Source organism: Ursus arctos, unplaced genomic scaffold (assembly GCF_023065955.2).
Source record: "Ursus arctos isolate Adak ecotype North America unplaced genomic scaffold, UrsArc2.0 scaffold_14, whole genome shotgun sequence".
NCBI lineage: Eukaryota > Metazoa > Chordata > Mammalia > Carnivora > Ursidae > Ursus > Ursus arctos.
Genome location: NW_026622808.1, coordinates 28,914,173 through 28,941,266, shown reverse-complemented (window position 1 = coordinate 28,941,266; position 27,094 = coordinate 28,914,173). Strand labels below are relative to the sequence as shown.

At 46.3% G+C, this 27,094-nt stretch overlaps 1 protein-coding gene across 8 annotated transcripts in view; it reads right to left on the bottom strand.

The window, feature by feature from the left end:
- Positions 1-27,094, bottom strand: part of GATAD2A (GATA zinc finger domain containing 2A) — a 99,881-nt gene that overhangs the window by 67,705 nt on the left and 5,082 nt on the right. For 3 of the 8 annotated variants that reach the window (XM_026500608.4, XM_057311662.1, XM_057311665.1), the window contains exon 1: positions 19,026-19,131. The exons of 2 other annotated variants lie outside the window; for them this stretch is intronic. The gene's annotated coding sequence lies outside the window, so the exon portion shown is untranslated. Of the gene's footprint in view, positions 1-19,025; positions 19,132-23,466; positions 23,689-26,048; positions 26,276-27,094 lie in introns of those variants that run through there. 3 more of the 8 variants (XM_057311661.1, XM_057311663.1, XM_057311660.1) reach the window with 3 other exon arrangements.

Below are 27,094 nucleotides of genomic sequence, written 5' to 3'. Positions count from 1 at the left end.
AATATTTCAACCCCTATCTAGGGTTTCCATCCTTGCCCCCCAGCAGTTGCCCTGGCAAGTCCACACAGAAGTTCAAAACTTCAGATAAACCCCCATATTTAAAATGCTCAGGAATCAAATGTCTATATCTATCTAGACATGTCTGAGACTCTGGGAAGTGTCTGAAGCGTTAGTGTTTAGCACTGAGGATGTTTGGTGTGTTACATTATTAAAGGACATCTCAAAGAAAATGTCACAAGAACAAAAGAGGAAATAACGTCTCTGTTAATAATGAGAAACTAAGAACTGGTGTCTCCCATTCTGTGTACATGCACCAATATGTGCTATATTAAGGAAATTCACTGACAAACAGCCATAGGAAAATAAGGAATACCTTCAATCTCTAAGCCAAGCACTAGAGCAGAAAAGACCTCAGATTGTTTCTGGACTCTGCTCTCCTAAGTCCCTTGAAGACTCTAAGAGTCCCATGTCACCCCACACAGCTGGAGAAAGTGCATCCAAGCCCCACCCTTATGGGGACAAAGGACACCCATGGAATCTCTTTGCTCCAACATTCCCAAAATGATGTTACAATGAGCCTTCTAGAATCACACATATCCATATCTTTTTTTTTCCTTAAAAACCTCATAGTATCCAGCCAGCACAAGCTAAGCCATCAAAATGTGAGTGAGTGCCTTTGTTCTTTTCTTCCTAAACTAACTCTTGGGAGGATAAAATGCATGCTCATAAGGATGCAGGTTATTTCTGAATTCAGAAAGGTTCCATTTTTTTTTCACTGTACTGAGATATAAGTAACATCAAATTGACCATTTAAGCTAGTTAAGTGTACAGCTCAGTGGTGTTAAGTCCATTCACATTGTTGTGCAACCATCACCACCATCCATTTCCAGAACTTTGTCACCTTGCAAAACTGAATCTCTGTCCCCAGTTAAACACTAACTTCCCATTACCCCCACCCCAGCCCCTAGCACCCACCATTCCACTTTTCTACCTCCATAAATTTGACTACTCTAGGGACCTCATATAAGTGGAACCATACAGTATTTGTCCTTTTGTGTCTGACTTATTTCACTCAGCACAATGTCTCTTAAGGTAGAACCACACACATTATTTTAACCCTTTGGGGCCAAAGTGTGTATAGAACAAAGCCCATAAGCCTTGTATATCCACAGCCAAATGTATGACTGACTCTAGAACCCTGCTTCCCAGACCAGCCATGTCCCTGACATACTCCACTATCAACCAATCCTTCCTTCCACTCTCCAAATAAACGACACAAAATGACACTGGAAAAACTTAGAATGGTAAAATGAGAGCAGCAGTAAACAATATGCCTCAGATGGACTTTAAGTATGCCTATCTCACCCCAGCTCTGACTTCCCAATGCACCCTATCTCCCTGGGATATACCCCTTCCAGCCCCATCTCACATCCAAGAACCAAGGGAATCAAGCAATGGCTGGTGGGTGAATGGTAAAAATGACTAGCTTATCTTGGACATAAACATTTCCTAAAATGGAAGCTAGAGATACCACAGCCCAAACCAAACCTATTCCTTGGAGCACCTGGGCTAGATGTGGAAACTTACACAGGTCCACCAGGGGTGCAAGCCCTGAGCTCCTGACACAACGAACTCTACACAAGGGAGGTCCATGTAATTAGCCCAAACTGTGTACCCGCCAATCACCATCAGTGAAAAGGAAAACACTGTACACCCCCCCCCTCAACTTTTGAGCACCAAGCCCACCTATCTAGTGAGCCAGAGCCAGACCTAGGGGATTCACCATGCTGGCTGAGTCCATTGATGATGTTGCCTAGAAAAAACAGTAATATCAAGTGACCCCAATATGAGATATCCAACTTGCACAGAGGGAGGGCATTTCACTGCCCATGATTTCAGATAGGAATGCCCAGAGCACCCCTATCTCTTGGTCAACTGCTCCAGGATAAATTAAAAGTAAGAGGAGCAAAAATGTGTGGGGTTCCCTGCCAAGGGCAAGGCAAGCAGGCAGTCAGTCTCATTTGCAAACACATATGTCTCTGTGTGACCTGTGACTGCAAAACAGGCAAAGAATCCTCCTGAAATAGGTAAGGAGTGGTCCTGAGTCTCCAGGACCAGACAAAACAGGAAAATTTGGGGGTGAGGATCACAAAAAATCCCACCTGCAGAAGATATCTTCTCCATCTATGAGGCAGCCAACAGAAAATCTAATGGCAGCCAGCCTTGTTCCTAAGAACATATCATCCAGGTCTTGCAGGATCTGCCTCCCTGTCTTGCAGGATCTCAATCAGCTATATTAGCTTTATAGCTGCCTGCCAGGTTGTGTTTATTTTCATGTCAAGAAATAAAACCTCCAGCCATTCTATTCTTATGACAAGTTTTCTTGAGTTTGTTTTAAAGAAGCAACACCTTACTTATCATAAAGGGAACCTCCTGGAAAGGTGGGAATCCTTCTTTCACCAATGACAGTTATCTTCTACTACCACGGAGGCATCATGGGCCCTAGCCACAGGCATCAGGTGCTTCCTCGACCAGGTCTGGATGGTCTGGAGCCTGCATGCACCATGCAAGCAGAAACAAAGCCACCAGCTAAGCACCTTCTCCAAGCTGTGAAGACAACCCCTAAATCAGCAATCCACTCACTCTCATTTGGTGACGAACCCTGATCTGCATATTCATGAGCAGGGCAAAGACCAGTAAATTACAACAAGTCTCGCTGAGGAGCAGCAAAAAGGCCATCCACTGAGCTTATTTCCCCACAAGCCATCTTCCAACAGGCGGTCCTGGAGAATAAGCAGCTACACTGGTACACCTGAAACTAATGTAACATTATGTGTCAACTATACTCAAATTTAGAAAGGGAGGGGGAGCCGATACACTGCCACAATCTGGTAATCTTCTGCAAGTACTGCCCAAGTGTTTAAGAACCCTATCTTTTCAGAATATTTTTCTTTGGAAGGGAGAAGGGAAAGCTTTTGTTGTTATTCAAGAGCACCCAGAGGGAGCAGCATGCTAAAGATGGCCCCACTGTATACATATCAATGAAGACCTGGGCCTAGAAGAAAAGAATTTCACAATCCTGAAATCCAAACAAAGTCTACCCACAGTAGTTCACATAACTTATCTTTGAAAAGTCCAAGACAAGACACAACTATTTTGGTCAGTTAGCAGTTGGTGGGATGGCAGAAATCTCACCAAAGAAATATAAATGGGAGAGGACCTCCAGTTTTCACCCTTAAACCCCACCCTACCTCTTCTCTCTGCCTTCTCACTGCGAAGGAAAGTACCCACGAGCCATCCTACTACAGCTGGATGGACCTGGAGCCTCAGGTGACCACTCACCTTGATCCCCAAGAAGGGTACTATCTTCTAAGCTGGCAATGGGAGACCAAGAAGCAGTGACTCAGGTCTATTTAAACTGGTAGTTTCCCTGAACACTAAAGGTCTGCCTAAATCCAAATCCAGTGGTGCTAGTGAGTACCCAGGCAGGCAGCAAAGTCAGTGTTGTCCAACCACAAACCTTCCAGATGTGCTCAAGCTGAGTTTCAGACAGGAAGGTGGACTTGGTAGAATTTTAAAAATCCAGTCTGACAGCAGGTCTTCAAATACCAAACAACCTACAACCCCATCTCACCAACCAAGCTTCCCTAAGTGGCACAATTCAGTTTCTTGGACCATTAGGGCCTAAGTCAAATAGTCAATACCATCAGGTAACTCTCTCTCTCTCTCTTTTTTTTTTTTTTTTTTAAGATTTTTAAGTAATCTCTACACTCAACATGGGGCTCAAACTCACAACCCTAAGATGAAAAGTCACACACTCTAGCGACTGAGCCAGGCAGGCACCGCACCCCCCCCCCAATCTGGTAACTTCTCAGAAGTAGCTGAACTGTCCACCACAACACCATGACACTGATGGCCTGACTAAAGACACATGGCCAGCCCAGGAGTGCTGAGGCCTTAGAGCAAAGTCCAGGACAATGAGCTGGTTCCTCACCCCAGATGCTTCATCACTGCTGCAAACTCTGATGATGTACCACAGCAATCACAAAAATTGCAGGACTAAAAGACTGCAAAATGAGAAGGAAGAAACTATAACGATGGCAACATCTATCAGTAAATAGTGGCTTACGCTACACATACCAATTAAGAACAAATTGAGAAACGATGTAAACAGATGCCACACCTTCCTGACAATGTATCTCCAACAATAAAAGTATGATCAGAGGATGTCAGGGACAGAGCAGCTCCTCAGGGAGGGTGTTCACAGAACCATCAACTTCTTCACCATCCCCAGTCCTACAGGGTAAACTGAAGCCAAGATGGAGGTGAGGGTGAGCTACACCTGGCTTCTCTCAGCCATCAGAGCTCACCAGTACCCGCATGGACACTTCCCATCACTTACCCTCACAGAAGGGTCACGAGGAGGGGGAAGAGGAGGGACGGGGTGGACACAGGGCCCTGCTTGCTAGTTCTGCTGACATGGCCCAAGAGCTAGCATCTAAGGAGCAGGAAGGAAACTGCACTGAAGATCAGATGCCTGAAGCACTGTGCTCCAAGAGAAGCAAAGCAGCCAAGGCCTAACTGCCCTCACAGAAGCTTTACCAAGAGTTAAGGGCCTACCTCCTGGGGTGCAATGGCAAGGAGACCAGAGTCTCACAATTTGCTTGCTGCTTATGCTTCCAGTCGGAGTTCTCCTTGCTGGTAAGAGGTTTTAGTACTAAAACTCTGAGGTGTTACAAGATACAATGCAAATGTCACACAAACCCCTGCCTTGAAAGAAGAAAGCATAAAGAAATCTGCAAGGACCACACAGGCTCAGACTGTGCCCTCAATGGGACTTCACCTGTACCTGAGACTAACCCCAGAGTAAGCTGGAGGCCCCACAAAAGGCAGGACTCTGCCACACAAAGTTCATGTCCAACATGGACTGGAGTGTCTTTCTTCCATTTGCACACGCCAGAGTAACTGCAGATGTCAGGCTCCATCCCAGCAAGTATGGCCAGCAGACACACACATAAGCACATACAGGGCTACCCCCCACACACATACCAGCAAGCATGCACATACGTATACACACACCGGCAATCAGCACATGTACACACACAAGACCAATACACTCAGGCCACCACACAGGCACACACATGGCCAATACACTTTGTCCTCCAGGCAAAGGCACAGTTCTAAACCATCAGCTGTTGAAAATACAGACCACACATCCCAGAGAAACACTGTCCTACGTGGGCCAGGTCCAAATACCTCACTCTAGTGTCTCTGAAGCACAGTCTTGCCAAGACAATCCAACCCCAAGCAAGACATTCAGTGGGAAGTCGCCCAGGGTCCCAGGCCATCAGACCTCCCTGTAAGGGAGGTTGCAAGGCCAGCACAGGTGTAGAGGGGCAGGGCCACAAGGGTGGTGGTGGTCACTCACATAAATCTTTACTGAGCCAGCCTTACAGGAGACCCTCCTGCCTCCTCCAAGGCCCATCCCACTGCCCTGCTCTGCCGCCAGCGGCCTCACACAGACCCAGGTCCTATCTAACCATCCAGCACCAAGATCCAGCCAAAGACCCAGGCCCTGCAGATCTGTCCCCAAGACCACAGTGACACTACTGCCAAGGCAGGAGCTCTGCTGTCCCCATGGTCCAAGCCTCCTCCTGAGTGCTCAAGCATCAGTGGGGCAAGAAGGTGAGGGCCTGGCTCTTCACTAAGAAAGTGACCATTAGGCACACTGTTTCAAACTGCTACAGAAAAGCCCAGTGACAACAACTTCTGGGACATGGAAAGAATCATATTTAACAGGTTGACAAGAGATCTGTTACTAAAGGAGGAAAAGAAAAGTTTAACAGTGGCTAACAATTATTGAATTCTTTATTTGATATCAGGCAGGGAGCCAGCACTTTACATGCCTGATTTCATTTAATGCTTATAACCACAGAACGAGGTACTGCCAATGCTACCCACTTCACACGGGGTACTGCCAATGTTACACTTCACATGGGGGTACTTCCAATGTTACCCACACTTCACAAAGCGTACTGCCACTGATTACCAGACTTGACAGGTGAGAAAGCAGAGACTGACAGAAGTCAACATGATTGGCCAGGGTCAGATGGCTAAGAAGTCAAATGGGGATCCAAACCTAAGTCAGCTATCTCCCAGGCCCAGGCTCAAATCTGAACCACTGTACCATCAGGGACAGTCTGACTTTGAATCTACCCTGAGACTGGATACTTCCCAAGATTCTGGGAAATTTTCCTAGAGCAAAGATCAGCACACCCACAATTCCTCTTCTAAGAGCACACTAACTTAACCCTTTCCTGAACTGCTAGAAACTTCATGGAGCAATGACCCTCAACTGTGCAAGCTGTATCCTGTGGACCATGTAGCATATTCAATGACTCCCTTTCTTCAAAAGGCACAAAACCCCTCAAAGGTGTTGAAGCACATATTTCTGAGCCCTTACCTGCCAAGGTACAAACCAAAGGGCTTAAAGGACCTGACCAACACTGCCAGCCTGGGTCACAAACCAGAACCAATTTTCATCTTCATTTCTATTAAGATGTACACACATGCCGACCACACTCTAGTGCGTCACAGGAGCAAACCAGGGTCCCCCAGCAAGGAGCATGTGTGCAGAGTTCTCTCCTTCTTTCCATAAGAACAGCACAGCGCCCACAAGTGTGAGGCAGTAAACAGAGCAGACATAGACTAGTAGGTAGATCGGTCTCCTGGCCACTGACACAACAGAGAGGACAGCAGAGGACATAGGGCTCAGGGACAGCCCAGGCCCTACAAGGAGGGCTTCCTAGGGTGGGCAGGGGCCAGGACACATGCCAGCCCTCCCAGTTCTGTATAAAGGGCACCAGGCTGCTGCTCTCACTTAACTCACCTGATTCCTCACTCCCATCCTCCCCCCAAAATCAGGACTCCAACAGTGTATTGTTCATCACCAACCAGGTGCTACTCTGGAACCCAAGTCACTTCTTTCCAAGTACCAAATCCCCAAGACCTCTTTCCTTCCTGCAACTACATGCCCTCCCCCAGCTCAACACTAGTGTTGTCACTCTGTGGGATGTCCACCTGTCTTCTCCCCTGGACTCTGCCAAAACAGCCATGATTTGAAATCATTTCAGCAATGCATGAAACAAGGAAACTTTCTCAAATTAGGAAGGAGCAGCTGTTGGAATAATTCATGTGAATATTTCAGAGAAGTGCCTTAATCGCTCTGGGTTTCTCTGGAAAAGTGTCCAAAACCTCAGTTGGAAAATCCTCAGAATCTAGGAAATGCAGGTTACCAACCAGCTCCTGGGGCACTGGAATCAAATCGAGCCTGTTCCTGGTCTAATTGCTACAATTCCTCAGGCTACGGGCTGTGTCCAAGTTCCATCCCTCTGTCATTACTTCACTCCTGGGAACAGAGCAGAACTTTTCCTACATGTACAAGATGGTCCCTTTTATTCTTTCACCTATTTTTTGTGCTTTCTTCTAACACAAAGCACAATTAGTTTGGGAGGAGGAGACATAAGAACAGATCAAGTTCTTGGGGCGCCTGGGTAGCGCAGTCGTTAAAGCGTCTGCCTTCCGCTCAGGGTGTGATCCCGGCGTTCCGGGATCGAGTCCCACATCGGGCTCCTCCGCTGGGAGCCTGCTTCTTCCTCTCTCACTCGCCTGCTGTGTTCCCTCTCTCTCTGGCTGTCTCTCTGTCACATAAATAAATAAAATCTTTAAAAAAAAAAAAAAAAAAAAAAGAACAGATCAAGTTCTGCACCTTCCCCCACAACGGAGGTGGCCACAATCTGACAGATTCACAGACATACCCCTTGCATTCAAGAGGGTTCTAGAGGTCACAGAGGGCCTTCATGCCTCAGCCCACTGTACCCTCCCTCCCAGCCAGGTAAAACAAGGAGGAGCCATCCAGCACCACAGGCCAGACTGTCTCACCAACACCCACCTTTTCCCAGGCAGTAGACGCTACCTCGGACCACCTTCTCCAGCACCCAGCTCACCTCACCTTTGCTCAAATTCAGCATCCCTGACAGCAAAGACCCACAATTTTGGAGCCTGTGTCACCTTCCAGTCCTCACCCTGCTGCTACCTCTCAGACATGCGCATACACACTCTTCCCTCTCTCTCAGGGCACCCTATCCTATCTCCCTTATGTGGTCGTAAGACCCTTGAGGCCAGGAAAGGGCCATCACCAGACCCCAGGAGTATAGCACAGGCTGAGCAGGGAAGGGACCCCAGGTTTTTGTTTTTTTTTTAAGATTTTATGTGTTTATTTTTGTGAGAAAGAGAGAGAGAGAGAACGAGTGGGGGTTGGGGAGAGAGGGGCAGAGGGAGAAGCAGACTCCCCACCAAGCAGGGAGCCCGATGTGGGACTCGATCCCACGACCCCAGCACCATGACCTGAGCCGAAGGCAGATGCCTAACTGACCAAGCCACCCCGGTGCCCCAGGACCCCAGTTTCTGAATGGACAGATGACTTGCTCTCAGCCTCTGGTATCCAGCTAATCCTCACCCGATCTCCTTGCACAGTGTCTCTGGCACCTGTTCCTGCTTTTTATTCCTCACCATGCAAACTCAAGGCCATATTAGTTCATGCCTGCCTTTTATCAATGTTCCTTTTTCCTGACTAGATTCCCTGCTCAATTCCAGTGAGTATTCTCCTCACAAATCTCCATGGAGGGTTCTCCATGCTTTTCAGATAAAGTATAAACAGTCTTCCATTTAAAGTCATCAACAATAACTGGAACCACCTGCATTTTTTTTTTTAAACCTTATTTCCCACTATGACTTTCCATAAATCCTGAGGTCTGGGAGAGTTCTCTGCCAACTCCATCCATCCTTGATGCTCCAGTGCAAGGAAACACTCCTTGTAAATGGTCTAGTCCAACATCACCAACCTTTCCCACAAGAGCTGTGGACCTCCTGGGACCAAGAAAACAATCCCTTCTCAGAAGAGTGTACTGGAGAGTGGAGGGAGATAGATCAGAGGCACCATCTTGTTCATATCATGGCATATAACAAAAATTACATTTGCACAGTGCACTGGAATACAGTTAAGAGCTACTCACAACCTGGGGCTAGGACAACCTGGCTGCAAAGACATCTCTGTCTTTGAGCTGTCACCCAATCCAGCCAGCCTGCTAAGAAGCTCTAGAGAATCCTAAAGCCAACACATCTCCTGCTCTGTTCATTCCACCATGTGGTGATGAGAACCCTACACTGCATTTCACTCCATGGGGCACCTTCCAGAGCAGCTTAGGCTCTTAAATACCAATGGTTAACTTAAAAAAAAAAAAAAAAGGCCAACAGTGGTTCATAGACTCAGAAGGCTGGCTTAACAGATCAAAGTTACCTTAATTTTTCTAAGCAAGTTAAATTTCCTTTTTCCCTTAAGCCATAAACCAAGGCAACCGGAGAGGACAAGCTCTCCCACCATCTTAACTTTCACAAAAGATGGGTGCACATCTGAAATGCTCACCCAATGCTAAGCCTCTTCCCCAGGTGATGACCCGTCCACTTTCACTGCCTTTTGTGATAGGGTCACCTGATCTTCTCTCTAAAAAGAACCCCATCCATACTCCCTGAGGGGGTGAGTGGGTGCCTATTCGCACTAGGAGTAGAAAAAGGCCTCTGTCAGATTGTGACTCACCAATGGGCCTCCTGGAATCCCTCATGGCCCCCACCCCCAATCTTCTCTCTTCCAAATAAAACATGTTCAATCCCTCTAACTGATTCTGTGATACAGTTTAAAGACCACTACAGCACCAGGTTGTGCTATTCTAGAATCATCTAGCACCCTCAGCTGGGTGTTAAGGCTCCCCCTCTCTCCTTGGACTAGCACAGCCAACCACTGAAGCCTAGTTCAGCATCTGACATTTAGCCCATTCCCTTATTTCCATGGTTGCTTGTTTTAATCTCAAGCACCTCCAGGTCACCCGCATAACACCTGGAGGATTTCTGCAAGTAAGACCTATTACTTTTTTTTTTAATAGGGAAAAGGAGTTTTATGCTCTTAAAATTGAAAGCCATCACCCACTCAATTCCAAAACAGGAAACACTGCTAGTTTTGTTTCTGTTTTTGTTTTTTAAAGGCAGCCCTGAGATTCCAGAAGCTGCCCTGAGTTCTTTCTCCCTATGTCCTGTCCCATCCTTACACTACAGACACCATGATGACCTCAGGGCTCAAAACATGATGAGGCTCCTTCACTTGTCCTGATGGTACCATGTGATGTACGGAATTGTTGAATTACTATATCATACACCTGAAACTAATATGACACCGTACCATTAACTGAATTAAAAACTTAAAAAAAAAAAAAAAAAAAGATAAGGCCATGAGGAAGGAAACCTGCCAATGGACCTCCTAATTACAGAGGAGGAACTTAGAACAAAACAGAACTGACCAAAGCAGTGAATGGAACTAGAGGGTATTATGCTAAGTGAAATAAGTCACTCAGAGAAAGACAAATACCATATGATTTCACTCATATGTGGAATTTAAGAAACAAAACTGATGAACACAAAGGACGGGAAGGAAAAATAAAACAGAAACATAAAAGACAAACCATAAAAGACTCTTAACTGTAGGAAACAAACTGAGGGTTGCTGCAGGGGAGGTGGGTGGGCAGATGGGGTAACTGGGTGATGGACATTAAGGAGGACACTTCATGGAATGAGCACTGTGTTATACGTAACTGATGAATCTCTAAATTCTACCTCTAAAACTAATAATATACTATATGTTAATTAAATTGAATTTAAATGAAAAATTTTTTAAATTAGATAAATAAATAAGTAAATAAATAACTGACCAAACCATAAAGAAATAAGGACATGGGATGCCTAGCTGGCTCGGTTGGTAGAGCATGCAACTCTTACTTACTTGCTTATTTATTTATTTATTTATTTGACAGAGGGAGAGAGACAGCCAGTGAGAGAGGGAACACAAGCAGGGGGAGTGAAAGAGGAAGAAGCAGGTTCCCAGCGGAGCAGGGAGCCCGATGCGGGGCTCGATCCCAGGACCCTGGGATCATGCCCTGGACCGAAGGCAGATGCTTAACGACTGAGCCACCCAGGCGCCCCGAGAGCATGCAACTCTTGATCTTAGGGTTGTAAGTTCAAGCCCCACACTGGGTACAGAGATTACTTAAAAGTAAAATCTTTAAAAGAAAAAAAAAAAAAGAATTAAGGATGACAGATCAGACCCAAGGAAGCTCCAGGAGAGAACAGAGAGCTATGTTCTCCTTCCTCCTGCAAATTAAACTAGGGGCAGGCCACTCCTCCTCTAAGGCTGCAGTTTACAGTTTGTAACATCAAGAGCTGCCCCACTCACCTTGAAGTCTGTGCTATGTTCAGTAAAACAGCACGCAGGAGCAAGCTAGTCCCAGGTGAATCCTGAACTTGTCTGGGGCCCAAGGATCAAACATAGTTACATTTCTAATGCTCTGCCTGACCAATATAAACTGACTACAAGGCTGCAATTTCACTTCCATCCAGACTTGGTACATCAATATCTTTGCCCAAGAAAACTTCAAAACAGACCAGGCAACTCCTACTACTGACACAGGAGGGTCCACATCCTCCCCAGACTTCAGCAGAGAGAGACAAAAGCCTCAACAAGACAAATTTCAAAGTTTGGGAAGGGGAAGCAAGAGACAGATGACCCACATAGGAACTGCTAAGAAGGTCAGTTAAACAAAAGTGTTAAGGAAAACACTAATCAAACCTGGAAATCTCCCAGGGTTCCAGTGTGTATAAGAGAATCCCAGGGAAGGTTGAGGATTCAGAATCCTCTGGAAAAACCATGGCCATTGAAGGTGTAGGTGCAAACCCTTTACATGCATAGGAGTAACATATGAGACAACAAAAAATGCAGTTCAGGGGCACCTGGGTGGCTCAGCCGGTTAAACATCTGCCTTCTGCTCAGGTCATGATCCCAGAATCCTGGGAATGAGCCCCGGAGCCCCACATCACATCGGGGCTCTCTGCTCAGCAGGGAGCCTGCTTCTCCCTCTGTCTACCGCTCTGCCTACTTGTGCACTCTTCTGTCAAATAAATAAAATCTTTAAAAAACACACACAAAAAAGTGTTTTATATATATATATATAAAAAAATGAAGTCCAATCATTTAAACTGGCAATGTTCTGTTAATGATACACAAGTCCTGAGAATATCACAGATCTGGAGTGACTTGACCAATTCAACCAATGCCTTCAAACCAAGAATTCAGTTTGCTACACTCCTACTTTCCCCAAACCATTGAGCAATTGGGAAAAATGTGTTTCCTCTGTGGATGTGAATAAGGTTGTAGTGGCAAAGTTTTCAGAACTTCCTGAGTAAACCTGCCCAAAACAGACAAGAAAACTAAAAATCTCTTATACCACCACAAAAATCCACCAAGTGGAGAGAACCTGTGCACCTCCAAGGTCATATTTAGCAGCTGCCTCTAAGGTAAGAATATGTGGAGTACAGTTTAACAGCCACTGACTCAAAGGCTAATTGCACAGAACAACTGGGATTAGAGGAAATGCTATGCCGGGATTATATGCAGGTTTAAAGCCACAGGGTTTCTTTTTTTTTTTTTTCCGCTTCCCTTCCAAATAATTTGATGACCTTTTTAGGTAAGATTTCCTTACAATGAGCTCTAAAAACCTCCAAATTGTTAGGCTGTGGTAGAATTTTGTTCTTATAAAGAAAATCCAAAGCCTCAATCTGAGTGTTTCATTGTATATGATAAATGAGATGTGCGACCTTATGGGGTTCGTCATGTAGTTGTCATCTGGGGGGAGAATCTTGTCCTAGAGGTAAATGGAGGAATCAGGAGCTGCGATACCTCTTACTTGTGAACATTTCCCATTTGTCCTCACAGCCATCCTAGGAGATCAAAGATATATTCCCTGTGTACGGATAGGAAAGGTAAGGCCAGGTAGCCAGGCAATCCACCCAAAGCCGAAAAGCAGTAAACCACTCAGTGGCGAAGCCAGATCTGTCCAACTCCCAAGCCAGCTTGAGAGCTGTGAGTCTGGAAGGAGACTAGGATTCAGCCCCAGGTTCTCCCATTTGTCACTGCAAGCACTATCATGAAGCAACCCACTTCCCATCCCTGCCCAGACTACTTAGGGATAAAACCAAAAGTGCAAGGGGCCCCTCCTGGTTCTTAAAGGCAAGATCCCCTGGCGAAAATCTTCCCATCGCACACATGGAAGCACTATTCCTAAAAGTCAGAACATGAGATTTAGCAAAGCCAGGAAAGGGGCTATCTCCTTTCCCCTGGTGGGACCCCACCAACCCAGCTATCCGGTATCCTAGGGAGGTGCCCAGGCTAGTGGAAAAAACATACAAAATCTGAACTCATAAAGGCTGGAGCCCACTCCCAGTTGTAGAATAAATCAGCAAGGTGGCCCTAGAAAGTGTCACCCTCTGTAGGGGACTTCGGCTTCTTCCATCTGGAACGTGGGGACAGGCTATGGTTCCAAGGGGCACACAAGAGACAGTGACAGTTTGTCCTGAAAGTGTGGAGGTGCCTTTGGGCTCTGCCTCATCCATTCTAATCATAACAGCATTCACTGAACTGTACACACAGTAGGCCCTGTGCTAAGCCACTTGCATTTATTATCACATTCCAACTCAGTTGTTCAAGGTAGACATTACCTCCTTTTCAAAAATTGGAAACAGAGGGTAAGGTTCAGTCAGCAAGGTCACATCACTAGGAAATGGCAAGTGGAACTTACATCCAACCTGTCTAAGGCAAAGCCAGGGCTGGTCCATGACACCACTGCCCGGACCTGCTGCCTGGGAATAGGCACAGGGGCTGACTTCTCACTCAGCAAACAGCAGGCAGCCCTGGATGACGAACTGGTTGGCCACTATAGCACAGCAGTATTTTTTAAAGTGTGCTCAAAGGCATCACCTCATTTAGGCTGAATTAAGTTTGAAAATTCAAATCAAAAGATCCTATCAGCATGGCAGGTCAGGTGGTGCCCCGTCTGGAGACAAAGCTACAGGAGGAAAGGCTGAAAGATCCATCAACCTTCAACAAGTGGAGACTTTCTCATCAACCCCACACTGCCTCTACTCTCTCCCCAACCATCCCTACCACCACCCCCCGCCCCATCCCCAGCTGCAGTTACCTATGTTTGAGGCCAAGCAACCTCAAAGTACTACAGTCTCAAACCTTCCCCAAAATTTCTACCTCAATTTGCTGAGAGCCCACTTGCAGGTATTGTCCATATCCTGCCAGCACACTATCTCAGATGCTGGTCTCTCTCATTCTCAGACAGATATCAAGTCTTCAGTCCTTTTCATATAAGGAACCAGGAAACAAGAAGGCCAGGCACTTGACACACTTGGCTAAGAAACAGGGTTACCTTTCTGAGGATCAAGAGAAAGTGGGTGCAGTGCACTGAGAAGCTGCAAGGGCCCTTTCCCCCGCCACCCTAGAGGGTTCCGGAGGATTCCCAGTCACTTCCTAAGGCTACCTGCAGGTATTCAATTAGAGTAAGTTCCTTTGTGTTCTAAAAGACTAACCTACATTTTCATCAGACAAAAACAGGTCACAAATACAGCCTAGAAAACGAGGGGAGGGGCAATAAGCCCATGGTCTGACATTCGGCTTGACTAAAAAGTCCTGGATCACGTTTGCCAGCATCTACAAATATGCAGGATCTGTCTTCAGCTGGTACTTTTGTTTCTAAGAACACCAGCCTCACTACTTCCACTTCCCTGTCACTACTTCAGGTCCTGCCTTTTATCTCAACCTTAACACATGGCCTTCTAATCCAATGCAAGATGTAGCTTTGCACAGTTAGAACATCATTACCCAAAAGAACAGCAACCTGAAGCCACCAGACTGTCTAACCTTCTAAAACAGTTCAGATAACTCAAGAGCATCCATTCTAACAATCGAACACACTTGGCAGGCAACATAGTTCTGTGAACCTCAAACTATGACACTACCAACTTGTTCTTCCGGTTTTACTACACTTCCCAACCCAACAACTGTTACAAGGAAATCCCAGAGATGCTCTATTACCCCAGGACGACTGCTCATAAAGACCTCACCTAATCACCTGTTTCATAATCTTTCCAGTTTTCTACAATGAGCATAAATTAACTCAATTATCAGGGGGAGAAAAAGTCTAGGGAAAATAGCCTTGCTCATTTCACCTAATGGCACAGAAACCTCACAAGTCCAAGCAGGTAGTTCTCCAGACAAGCACTTGAGTTGCCCATGCTTTTGGAGGTTAGCACACTGACAGTTCTTAACTGAACTCACTGGTAAGGCCGTTACATTTTGGTCTCTGTTGGGAACTGACATATCCAAGACTCTGAGGGTCATTCTTAATTTTCCCCCAAAAGAACAAATATCGGAAAATGCCAACAGTTGCAGCACTTGGCTGGCTCAGTTGGTAGAACATGCGACTCTTGGTCTTGGAGTTGTGAGTTCAAACCCCATGTTGGGGGGGTAGAGGTTACTTAAAAAAAAAATAAAGAAAACGGGCGCCTGGGTGGCTCAGTCGGTTAAGCATCTGCCTTCAGGTCCGGTCATGACCCCAGGATCCTGGGATCAAGCCCCATGTTGGGGTCCCTGCTCAGCAGGGACCCTGCTTCCCCCTCTCCTTCTGCTTCCCCCACTCATGCTCTCTCTTAAATAAATAAAATCTTTAAAAAAAATAATAAAGAAAATAAATAAATTTTAAAAAGAAAGAAAGAGATTGAGCCGACATTTCAGAATGGCTTCACTACTTTCCCACCCACGCCCTTCAGAAGCATCCTTCAGTGGTCTGCTATCTAAGGCCCAAGGTGGTCCTGGCTGTGAACCCCATCACATGGGTCCCTGCCTTATCCTCTTCAACAGGGGTCCCATTGTTCTCGAGGTAAATCTCAGACCCTCTAAGGTCTCTGTGTGTGTGTGTCTCTCTGCTCCAACTACCCTAATCTTCCTTCAGTCCTAGACACTCTTATCAAAAACACTCTTCCCTTTTCTCTTTACCTACTTAGCTCCTACATGTCCTCCAATCCCAGTTGGAGAAAGGCCCCCTTGAGTTTTGCTCACCAGGTCACAGCATCCTTTTCTCCTTGACCCTTTTAAGTTTCCCCATGTTTATGAGATTAATTACGATTTCTTTCCCCTAATCTCATGGTAAACTCCGCTGAGTAGGGATTCCTAGCACAGTGCCAGAGGCACAGTGTATATTCTGCTATTTATTGAATAAGTCTATCCAGAAATCACTCCTTGCAATGACAGAAATTCACAAAATAGGGGCGCCTGGGTGGCACAGCGGTTAAGCGTCTGCCTTTGGCTCAGGGCGTGATCCTGGCGTTATGGGATCGAGCCCCACATCAGGCTCCTCCTCTATGAGCCTGCTTCTTCTTCTCCCACTCCCCCTGCTTGTGTTCCCTCTCTCGCTGGCTGTCTCTATCTCTGTCGAATAAATAAATAAAATCTTAAAAAAAAAAAATTCACAAAATAAATGATGCAAAGCAAGTGAGAGCTCCTGAAGAATTAAGAATTGGCATCTTTAAACTGTGTTTTATCACTCAAATAAAAAATGTTTCTTGGGGCACCTGGCTGGCTCAGTTGGTAGAGCGCATGCAACTCTTGATCTCAGGGTTGTGAGTTCGAGCCCCACATTAGGTGTAGAGATTACTTAAAAAAATAATAATAATAATAATAATAATAATAAAAATAAAAATAAATTTTGAAACCCCATTTCTTATTTTTAAAATAATCACAAAATACAGAGATTTTCAAAAAGTTAAGGGAAAAAAAAACCCACTCCTCACCCTAACCCAGAAATTTTGTTAACATTCTGATACAAATCCTTCCAGGATTTTTCCTACCAAGAGTAGCATTATTTCTTTCCTCACTATCAAAATGTACAACTGTAGGATCTGCCAAATACTACTGCATTAATAGAGATGACTTGACATTAAAAAAAAAAATGATGTCATCTGAATGGGAAAAACAATGCATCCAAATAGGTAATACAAAACCCATCCCAATTTCTACATCACATACAAGACAAGAGATAACTCTCTGTAAAAATCAGCTTCGGAATTTTAGGGGAGGAATATGGGATGAAAGACGAAGAATGGACTACATGAGGAAAGGTTTTATTGCAAATTACTTTCAAAATCTCCATTCTAAACTACTTCCTCTAGAAAAAGGCCAACTTTTCTGAGTTGGAAGCTGAGGAAGCAAATGCAAAGGGGCAACTCTGTGGCTTGGCTCCTTCAAGGCCAGCTGGTAACTCCGCTCTCTGAGGACAACACAGGGCTACAATGGTGCCCCTAAGTTATCAGGTCATCCCCCAACTCCCAGCAGAAGTAGACTGGAGCCTGGACAAGTAAATAGCCTCTTGTTTTAGGAGAGACCAGGAAATGCTCACACAGTGGGTTGCAAACAGGAACATTCCTGGGCTCTGATGTCCCAAACATCAGGCTCAAGCCAAGCTCTGCCCCTCTACCACTCAGCAGCCTTGGACAGCCTGGCCTCCAGGAGCCTCAGTTTCCTCACTCTAATGTGGGGATATACTCCACCACAATGGAGTGTTATGGGCAAGGAACATGTCTGTGTACAACAGGCATTCAAATCTGGGGACTGGTGTCTATCCAGCACTCCTCCACAGTTTACTGTCAGGTGTAAAATGCTACTAATCTTAGCATCCTGATCTGGTGCCAGCAAACATTATTTCACCTAATCTAACTTAAAAGAAAACTTGTAACCACTACCAGAAAGAAAGAAGAAAACAACAACAAAAAAACATCAAAGGACAGTCAGTACAAGTCTGAAGCAACCACACAGAAGGCTGCCTGTCCCTCAGTTTATCTGTGCTGCCACAGCCAGAAGGTGTCACTGTGCGAAATGGACACACAGAACCAGACACTTAACAAACACTGTGTACTCAAGAAAACTGAAGTAAAAGGGTGAGGAAGAGAGAAAAATTAAAGGCTCAAGTGACTCACCCGGACTTTGATCTAAAGAATCCAAAGCTCTCAAGATAAGGATGTACTACACAGCTAAAGACTCTGGGTCAAATACACAAAATTAAATAGCCCCTGCAAAGTTCCCAAGGCAGGGCAGAAACGCGCACCCAAGGGTTGACATTCAGTTCCTAAGGGAGGGATCCCCATTCATTTCTGGGTCCCAGTGTGTGCACACACACCAAGTGTCAATCACGCTCTAGGCTGGGGCCCTGCCCATAAGCCTTTCCTTGTTGAAGTGATCAATTCCGATTCTTGGCAATAATCCCTTTAAAAGGCCAGCTGCTGCTGTCTAGTCACTGATGCCGACCCATTCCAGGTGGGGAGGGGGGGGAACCAATACAGCCACCGCCTAAACAGGGAGGCAAATTTAAAGTGTACGGCCCTATGAAGGGCCCGAGCCCAGAGAGGGGGGAAGGGTCCTGCGGCTCCCTGGGGTCAGGCAGTAAGGGCGCGAGCAGGGAGAGGGCCGGCCCTGCAGGCGTGGGCGCGCGGGGACTCTTATTCTGACACGGGATCCTCCGCCGCCGCGGTCGCCGCCGCCGCGGGGTTCAGCGCAGCGGCCAGGCCCGCCCGGGACCCCCGCCCCCCCCCTGCCTGGGACCCCCCCCCCACCCCGCGCGCCCACGTGCCGCTCGCCCGCCACCCCCTCCCCCGCCCGTCCCGGCCGCTCGGAAGCCACCCCTGGAGGCCCAGCCCCTCCCCCGGCCCCGGAGGAAGCGCAGAAGGAAGGGGGGCGACGCCGAGACTTTCCGGGACCCCCACCCGGCCCGGCCCCCACGTGCCTGGGCGGCGTCGGAGCGCGGAACTTTCTAGGGTAGCGCTAGAAAGACGCTCCCAGAATACAAGGAGTAGGTAGAACTCACTCGCTCGCTCTCACTTTTCCACGCTCACGCGGGGGTCCCTCAGAGCCCACTGACCCCCGACCCTGCCCGACCCTCGCCACCCCCGCCGCTCCAGGCTCCACCTCACGATCCCAGCCCCGACCCCACCCCCCGGCCCCTGTTCCCCGCCAAGTTTGGTCCAGAACTTACCGGGCCGCGGGCCGGCCGGGCCCTAGGGCAGCGCGCGGGTTCGCGGGGCCGTGGGGCCGGGGTCGCCTGCGGGGCCGGGCGGCCGAGAGGCCGGGGGCGCCGGGCCGCGCGCGCTCACTCCGCCTGTGGGGCCGCCCGGGCCCGCGGCGCTCGCTCCGCCGGTCCGCCCGCCCGCCCGCGCCGCCGGCCAGATAATGCGCCCCTCGGCCGCACACATGGAGCCCGGCGCCGGCGTCACCGCCCGGGACATGCGCACCAGGTCAGCGCGCCCGGCCCGCGGCCCCCAAAACACCGGGGAGCTCTTAAAGGCGACGCCGCCCGCCCGCGCCCGGCTGGGCGGGGACAGACGGCTGGGGGCGGGGCCTCGCCGTGGGGGCGGGGCAAGGCTGCGGGGAGGGCGGGGCAATGTAGGCAGGTACCGCCCCGGAAACACCGCCTCTCCCGACTGCGCTCCATGCGCCGCCCTGCTCCGCCGGTTGGTTTCCCACGCGGGATCCGGCGGGCTCCCTCCCCGCGGAGTCCCAGTGCCTTCCGCAGGGCCGAGGGGTCGTCGCCAGCTCACCGGCAGCAGAGCCTGCCGGACCGCGCCCATGGCTGACTCACGACGCACTCACTACTGACCTCGCTCCAGCTGAGCTACATGACCTGGAGCAACTCAGCTGCTTCTGAAAACAGAGGTTAGGATGCCACCCCCACGGGGGTCGTCACACAGAAGCTGCACTCCCGGGTATCGGTTAAACCATCACTTCTGTGCAATGAAGAGTTCTACTAAGTAAGCTCCAGACCCACCCACTTCTAGACACTTGAGGATGACTGCTCTCCCTCTCTCCAGTTACCTCTCAGTCTGCACCCCCCAACCCCGTGTTCTGGGAGGTGAACGCCCCCCCCCCCCCACCCCCGCAAGAGAGCAAATCTGCACCCTTCCCTCTCCAGTGACATGAAGGAAACACGGGAGGCCGTCTAACCTGAGAAAGGATGGGCTTTTGGATACGTTAAACTATATAAAGAGAAACACAATTTCAACAGAAAAATAAAATATCTAATATCACAAGAAAGCTCTCAATATCAAGATTATGTTTTGAAGAATCACCATAAAAGGCCCTTTTCATGTTCTTTTTCCAGAGTTAAAACAATTCATAAGGCTCCTGAGTAGTGGCTTTTAATTTGTTTTACAACACATCGTAATACACATTCATACAACTGAAACAAAAGTTTCACCAGATATACTTTAACCACTTGCAATGTACTCTGATATTAACTATTCTATTTCATTTTTTTTTAAAGAGATTCAATGTAATTTCAACCCACCATTGGTCTTGACTCCAAACCTGAAAAACATTGTAGAACAACTTTTACATATAAAATTGTTTTCCTGCTACAAGCCCCCCACAATAAGAAGTTCAAAAAGGCCCATTTTAATTCTGTGTTGAGTTTCACACATAATTAGCAATTTTTTGTCCTTGAGTCCACCCCCCCCACCCCACTCCCCAAATCTTCCAACTGCTTAATGCAACATATGGCACAACTCCCCTGGGCCAAAAGCGAAGCATTCCTCAAACTAAAAATGATACAAAATGCAAACTGTTGACCCCCAAACGCCTTCCCTGGCCCAGTTTTGCCAGCAATTTGCTTTGCTACAAAGAATTTCAAATGTTCAAATTCAAAAACCAAACAAAAACAGTCTTATTCTCTGGGGCGCCTAGTGGCTCAGATGGTTCTGCCTTCAGCTCGGGTCATGAACCCCAGGTCCTGGGATCGAGCCCCACATTGGGCTCCCAGCTCAGCAGGGAGTCTGCTTCTCCCTCTCCCTCTGCCTCTCCCACTGCTTGTGCTCTCTCTCAAATGAATAAATACAATCTTTTTTAAAAAATAATTTTTAAAGTCTTTTTTCTCAAAGGGGTGACTTGGTATAGGAATGCAGGAGGCTCCCTGATCCCATGTGCAAGGATAGGTTAAAAGCAAATATCCAAAATTTTCACTGTAATTCAGCAGCTTTATATTTTGAGAACTGCTTTACTCTAGGACTATTAATCAGATGATGTATATTAAAGCAATACAAGCAAAATATTACCTCACTGCTCCTCACCTGGGTCTTGATTAACGCCAACTTAATTAACTACAAACACAGCAATGTGTGGTCAGGTGGGAGACCCGACACTTGAGATAGACATAGAGATTCCAGAGTCTGAACTGGCAAGCCCTGTGTGAGTCACCAAGGTGACAACCACCCTGTTTTAAAGAGAGAGGCATCAGCTGCGACATATTAATGGCACACCCCTGTGGACTGAGGTGTGCACTGGTGACAGGTGGGCTGCTCCAGAGGGCAGTGCCAACATCTCCAGCTGGGAAAGCAGGGGTGGGGGTAGGGTGAAGTACAGGGTTTATTTTTGTGATAGAGGGCCAGGTGTATAGATGGAAAAAGTGACAGTAACTCCAGAACTGTTTGGGGTCCCCGGAGCTCAGGCAGGCGAATGCTAAGGCTGCTCAGACTAAAAACTTTGCTACCTCAGTGTCTAGTACTGGACTAAACGGCAAATAGTTCAGCTGGCTGATTACGAAATATGATGCAATTACCTTTAGATTCCATTCTAAAGCTGGAGAAACTAATTAAAAGACAAATAGGGCTAGAACCATGTTTTTGTTGAAGTTTTCCCTCTGCCCTAAAAACAAGGCAGTCAATTAATATTTACAGATACCAGTTAATATAATACTTTAAAAACACTTCTGTTATTTAGTTAAGCAAAATTTCCTTCCCAAATTCATTTTAAAATTAATATCCTTCAAAGATCAGATCCTTGTAATAACTGCCAGGCCTCCTTCCACCTAACCACTGCAAAAACATTCTAATTATCTCTCTAACATACTGTGAGATAAACTAAATACCATCTGAGCCTGTTCCTGCACAACAGAGGGACTAAAGAAAAGAAATTTGGGCCGAATTCCATGTTCATAGCCTCCTTTATAGCAGAAAATCGGTCAAAGGCTCCACAGTAGCATGAAACTGAAAAGGAGCAGCATCACCTACTGAATGTTTAAGGTACTGTACTTTTTTGTTTTTAATAGGGAGATTTCTTTAAAGTTTCTGGTGGACAAGATTCAAGATGTCTTATGTGATAAACATTGATGGACAAGAACTGCCTAAAAGACCACTCATCCGAAGCGTTTTGCAAGCTGAGGAGCCTGCAGGCACCATCTCCAGAAGTTCACAGGCTGGTGGCACAGAAAGACAGAATGACTTCAATGCAGAAAATGCATTCATAGGAAAGACAGGAATCACAGAGGAAGGGGCTGCTCCCATGCCTGGGGAGAGTCTGGGAAATCTTTGTGTATGTGACATTTGAGCCAGTTCTTAACAGATGAACATCCCAGGCATCCAGAACAGCAGAGGCAAAGGCCAGAGCTGACCACACCTGGAATGCGGGGCTTTGGGGGCAGAAAGGGCTAAAAAGGGATGGATCCATTATCCTTCAAACTTTCTAGATGGCATTCTCTCTCAAAACACAGAATGAATTGTCATCTACTTACTTAAATTCGAAAGCTAAGCAGACCTAGTTCTGTAGACTTTAACCAATTTTGAGATTACTGCTATCAGTACACTAGGCTCCCACTTGTTTTCTGAGGTCTCTGAAGAATAAACAGGTTGTTCATTCAAAAGTGTACCAAATCTTTTTAAAAGTACTTTTACAAAAAAGAGCACTGACTGCTTTCCATACTTTGCATTTTTATTATTTTTAAAAAATTTATTTATTTTGAGAGAGAGAGAGGGCAAGGGGTGGGGTGACAGGGGAGAGGAAGAGAGAGAATCTTAAACAGGCTCCACGATCAGCGTGGAACCGACACAAGGCTGGATCTCAAGACCCTGAGATCATGACCTGAGCCGAAACCATGAGTCAGACGCTTAACCAACTAAGCCACTCAGGTGCCTCCATACTTCACATTTTTAGAGCTCAAAAGTCTAAAACTGTTTTCACTGAGTTTAGGGACAATCATAACTACAGTCTCTAAGAGAGGATTGTTTTAAAGTTCCTTATTTCACCCCAAATTCACACTCACATGGTGACATTACAATGCAACTGGTTGGAAAAGAGAAGGAAAAGATTCATTTCTATGTTAATATGATTTCCTTAGTACTTTGATATTTTTGGTACCTTTTTCAAGGACCAGAAAATAGTTAAAGGGACTATGACAGTGGTACTTTATGAAAAATACAATACTCCCAGTATATTATGCCTGCTACAACAAACGTCATTTTTTAACACAGCATTCTTACACTAGATTAGGAGTCTGTGGAAGACAGATCTGCACCCCTTTGACCCATCCCTGTCGTATATACACTGAAAAGCTCTCTGAAACACAGCCCTCTAGAGATGGGCCACTTTGTCAGCATATGTTTGTTTGTTTGTTTTGAGTGTCGTTTCTAACCACAATTCCGTATACTTACTGTCTGGGCAACAGGGAGTTCAAGCTCCATCTGTACTTAGTCTCTGTGTGGCCCTGAGGAAGTCCCGCTACTACAGAGTTCTGAGCACAAATGCTCCCCTGAAGGGTTAAATACAAAAGGCTAGATGTATTACTGTGAACCCGGAAGTATATCTCCCACTCTGTCTTCATCTGCATGTCACCAGTTGGCAAGGAATATCTCTTTTGTGTCTATACACAGCTTACAAAAAAATGCCCACCTGATGTAGATCAATTTTAAGTCTTTGAAAAGTTAGTAAGTGAACTGTTTTCTATGAATTAAAAAAATTAAAGGAAAAAAATCAGAAAGCTACCAGAAAAAAAAAAAAAAAAAAAAGGCTGAATGTCAGTCTAGAGGCTAGAGATCAACCTATTCAAACCTACTTAGCAAAGAAAGAGTGCTAGTCACATCACTGGTCTGTTAATAAACATCCATGATTTAGACATGAAGAAAAATATGTTTTAAAAACCTGATATCCAATTCACATCCCACTCCCTGGTTGTTAAATGCAGATATTCCAACTTGACAAAGGAAGGAGGAAAAATATTCCTCCCAAAAGTTTTCCTGATTGGATGGGTACCCCCCTCTTCTCTCCCGGTGCCTAGCATTTCCTATAAAAAATAGAGGAGGTGGGGGGGGCACCTGGGTGGCTCAGTTGGTTAAGCATCCAACTCTTGATCTCAGCTCAGGACACGATCTCAGGGTCCTGGGATAGAGCCCCAGGGCAAGCTCCCTGCTCAGCGGGGAATCTACTTGTCTCCCTCTCCCTCTGCCCCTCCCCCTGTGCACGTGCCCTCACTCACACTCTCTCTCAAATAAATCTTTAAAATAAAAATAAATTTGGGGGCGCCTGGGTGGCTCAGTCAGTTGAACATCTGTCTTTGGGCTTGGGTAGTGATCTGGGGGTCCTGGGATAGGGCCCTGACTTGGGAATCTCTGCTCCACGGGGAGTCTACTTCTCCCTTTCCCTCTGCCCCCCACTCTTGCTCTCTCTCTCTCAAATAAATAAATAAAAACCTCTAAAATTTTTTAAAATAAAAATAAACTTAAAAAAAATAGAGGGGATGGGTCTTTCTGGTTTTCTCCCTCACAGCTTAATAACAAAACATCCATGCCTTCTTGCATGCCGAACTGATCAGGCCTACATTTTACCAACTCCGGGTTTGAGAAGGAAAAGATCTTTATTTCAAATTTAAGTCAAAAGTCAACTTTCAATAGAGATACTTTGAGAGATTAAATATAAAACTTGAAAGCTTCGTAAATATCAATATAAAACCTAAACCTTGAAAATGTCATGCAAGTTAAAAACCTGTTTTGCTGTGTTAAGGATTTTAGACCAGCTTAAATGATAACAATTCTCAAAGAAAAATAACTCAGAAGCAGCCTGCCCAAGTTTGTTCTCTTGAAGCTCCTTAGGAGATTAAACTTCATGTAGACTATATACTGTTTCAAAGAGAGTCCAGTTGGTCTGATTTCACTGGACATCATTGATATTTCTGATTGAAAATGCTTATTAAGAGCTCAATTTAAATCCTATTTTAACCTGAGTTCAATTTTGAATCCTACTATGGCACATTTTTTTTAAACTATCTACCTTTGAAGGTAACTGGACTTTTCTTGCCAAAGATGCTCAGCTCAAACTCTTGATTTTCAGATGTTCATAACTTCCTCAGGTCAAGAGAACTCACCATGTTGTTTTTCACCTCCAGGTCCCTGTCCATGCCCATGCCCATGCTATTCCACTCCCCAGAATGCCTAGCCATCTAACAAGTAGCTCTATCACCCCTCCTTTCCCCACCCTCCAATTTGAGCCTTTTTCCCTGTTACCCTATCCATGCTTCAGGGGACACTGCAAGTTCATGTAGTAGGTATACGAAGGCGATGCACAGCAGCATAAAGCTACAATGAACTAGGAAAATTCACTGGGAAAAATCAGCCAATCTGGGAACCTCTAGGTCATCGGTCCTCAGTTGCACCCAGCTTGTGGCCCCAACATGGATTGGTTTGCTCTCAGTATTAACTGCCATAGGTAGCTATCCACACTTGGGTGCCAATCTTAAGAGGGCCAGGAAGCTTTTATACGATTCCATAACAACTACCTTTATTGGATACCTACAACAACCTGGCCACCTGCTTCATGCGTACCATCCCCACCTCACAAAGAAAAAAAAAGAGACTCGAAGTTAGGCCATTTGCAGTTAAGTCACTTTCCTGAGGTCACAGACCCAGCAAGTGGCAGAATCTGGATACAAACCCAAGTCTTTCTGACTCTGAAGTTTCTACTCCATAGAGGGTACTTTTCTAAGATAATGAAGACAAATAACAGTAAACCATTCTTCAAGAGCACACTCTTGCAGAAGGACCTTCTAATGTCTGCTTCCTTGAGTTCTATACACATCTCCAGAGCAGCCCTCTGCAGCCAAGCTCCTGTGGTAATGCAACAGGAAACCATCCTGTTGGCTACCCTGCCAAACAGTCCTAAGTTTGTGGGTACATCAGCTGAACCCCCAGAACTGCCAAGTACAAGTCCCCTGGTGGCTCCCAGCTCTGACAAAGCAGCTTACCAGGGAAAAAGTGAGAATTTGAACACGCTTTCTACGCTCAAATTGGGGCCCAAAAACTCTGCTGGAGGGCAAGGGAAAAGGAAGTAAGGAGGGAGCAAGCATCCACTTCCCAAGGGCAGCAGAGCCCAGAGGTGGGAGCCTGGTCACGTGCACAGTTGCATTACTTGTCCACGCCCACTTCCGGCCAGAGCCTGCCTCTTCACCTCGGAGTCAGTAATCTGGGTGAAGGAAAGGAAAAGACAGACTACTAGAAACTCTCCCTATAATCTCCCTCTCTCCCTTGAAGCCTATGTCCTGAATGAATACCCACCCCTGCTCTCTGGCTCCACCCGTCACAAATACCCTTAAGAAAAGCACCTGTCACATAACTGACCTCTGTGGACTAACATCAAATCTGACCACAACATAGGAAAGTCAAAATAGTGCTTTCCCAGTCCCAATATAAAAGGGAACCCTAGGGCAGAGGGAACTGTGCACCAAGAACCTACAATACACAACAAAGCAATCTCACTTTTCTTTCCTATGTCATAAACAACAGTCAAGCACTCCACTTGTCTGAATTTGTTTTTAAGATTTCAAACGAGGTGGAAAGGGCTTTTAGAGCTGTTTATCTCTTTGTGTAATATGCACTGCCGTGAAGAAATGCCACAGGATTCCAAAAGCACACTGCCACTGACTTCAATAAAAGCAAATGCTCCTGGCAGTGACCATCCCAGATTCTCTCTTGTTTCTCCAAGAATACAGTCACAATCATCCTTGATCAACTAGTGCCAAAAGCCAACAATCAACCTGGAAAATGTCAAAATTTCTACCTCCTTTTAGGGGGAGGAAACAGAAGGAAGAAGCCCAGTGAGGAAATCAGAGGGATAGTGAGGTTTCACTTCTAAACCTCCAAGAAACTCCACCCCAAGTTCCCAACATCCGGGGATATTCCCAAAGAAGCCCTGCAATAGTCTTTCATTCCATCGTTTGTTTTCTTGTCTGACTGGGATGAAAGCTCCTTGAAAGCTGACTTCATCTGTCCTGCTCACTGCTAGGCCTGCAGC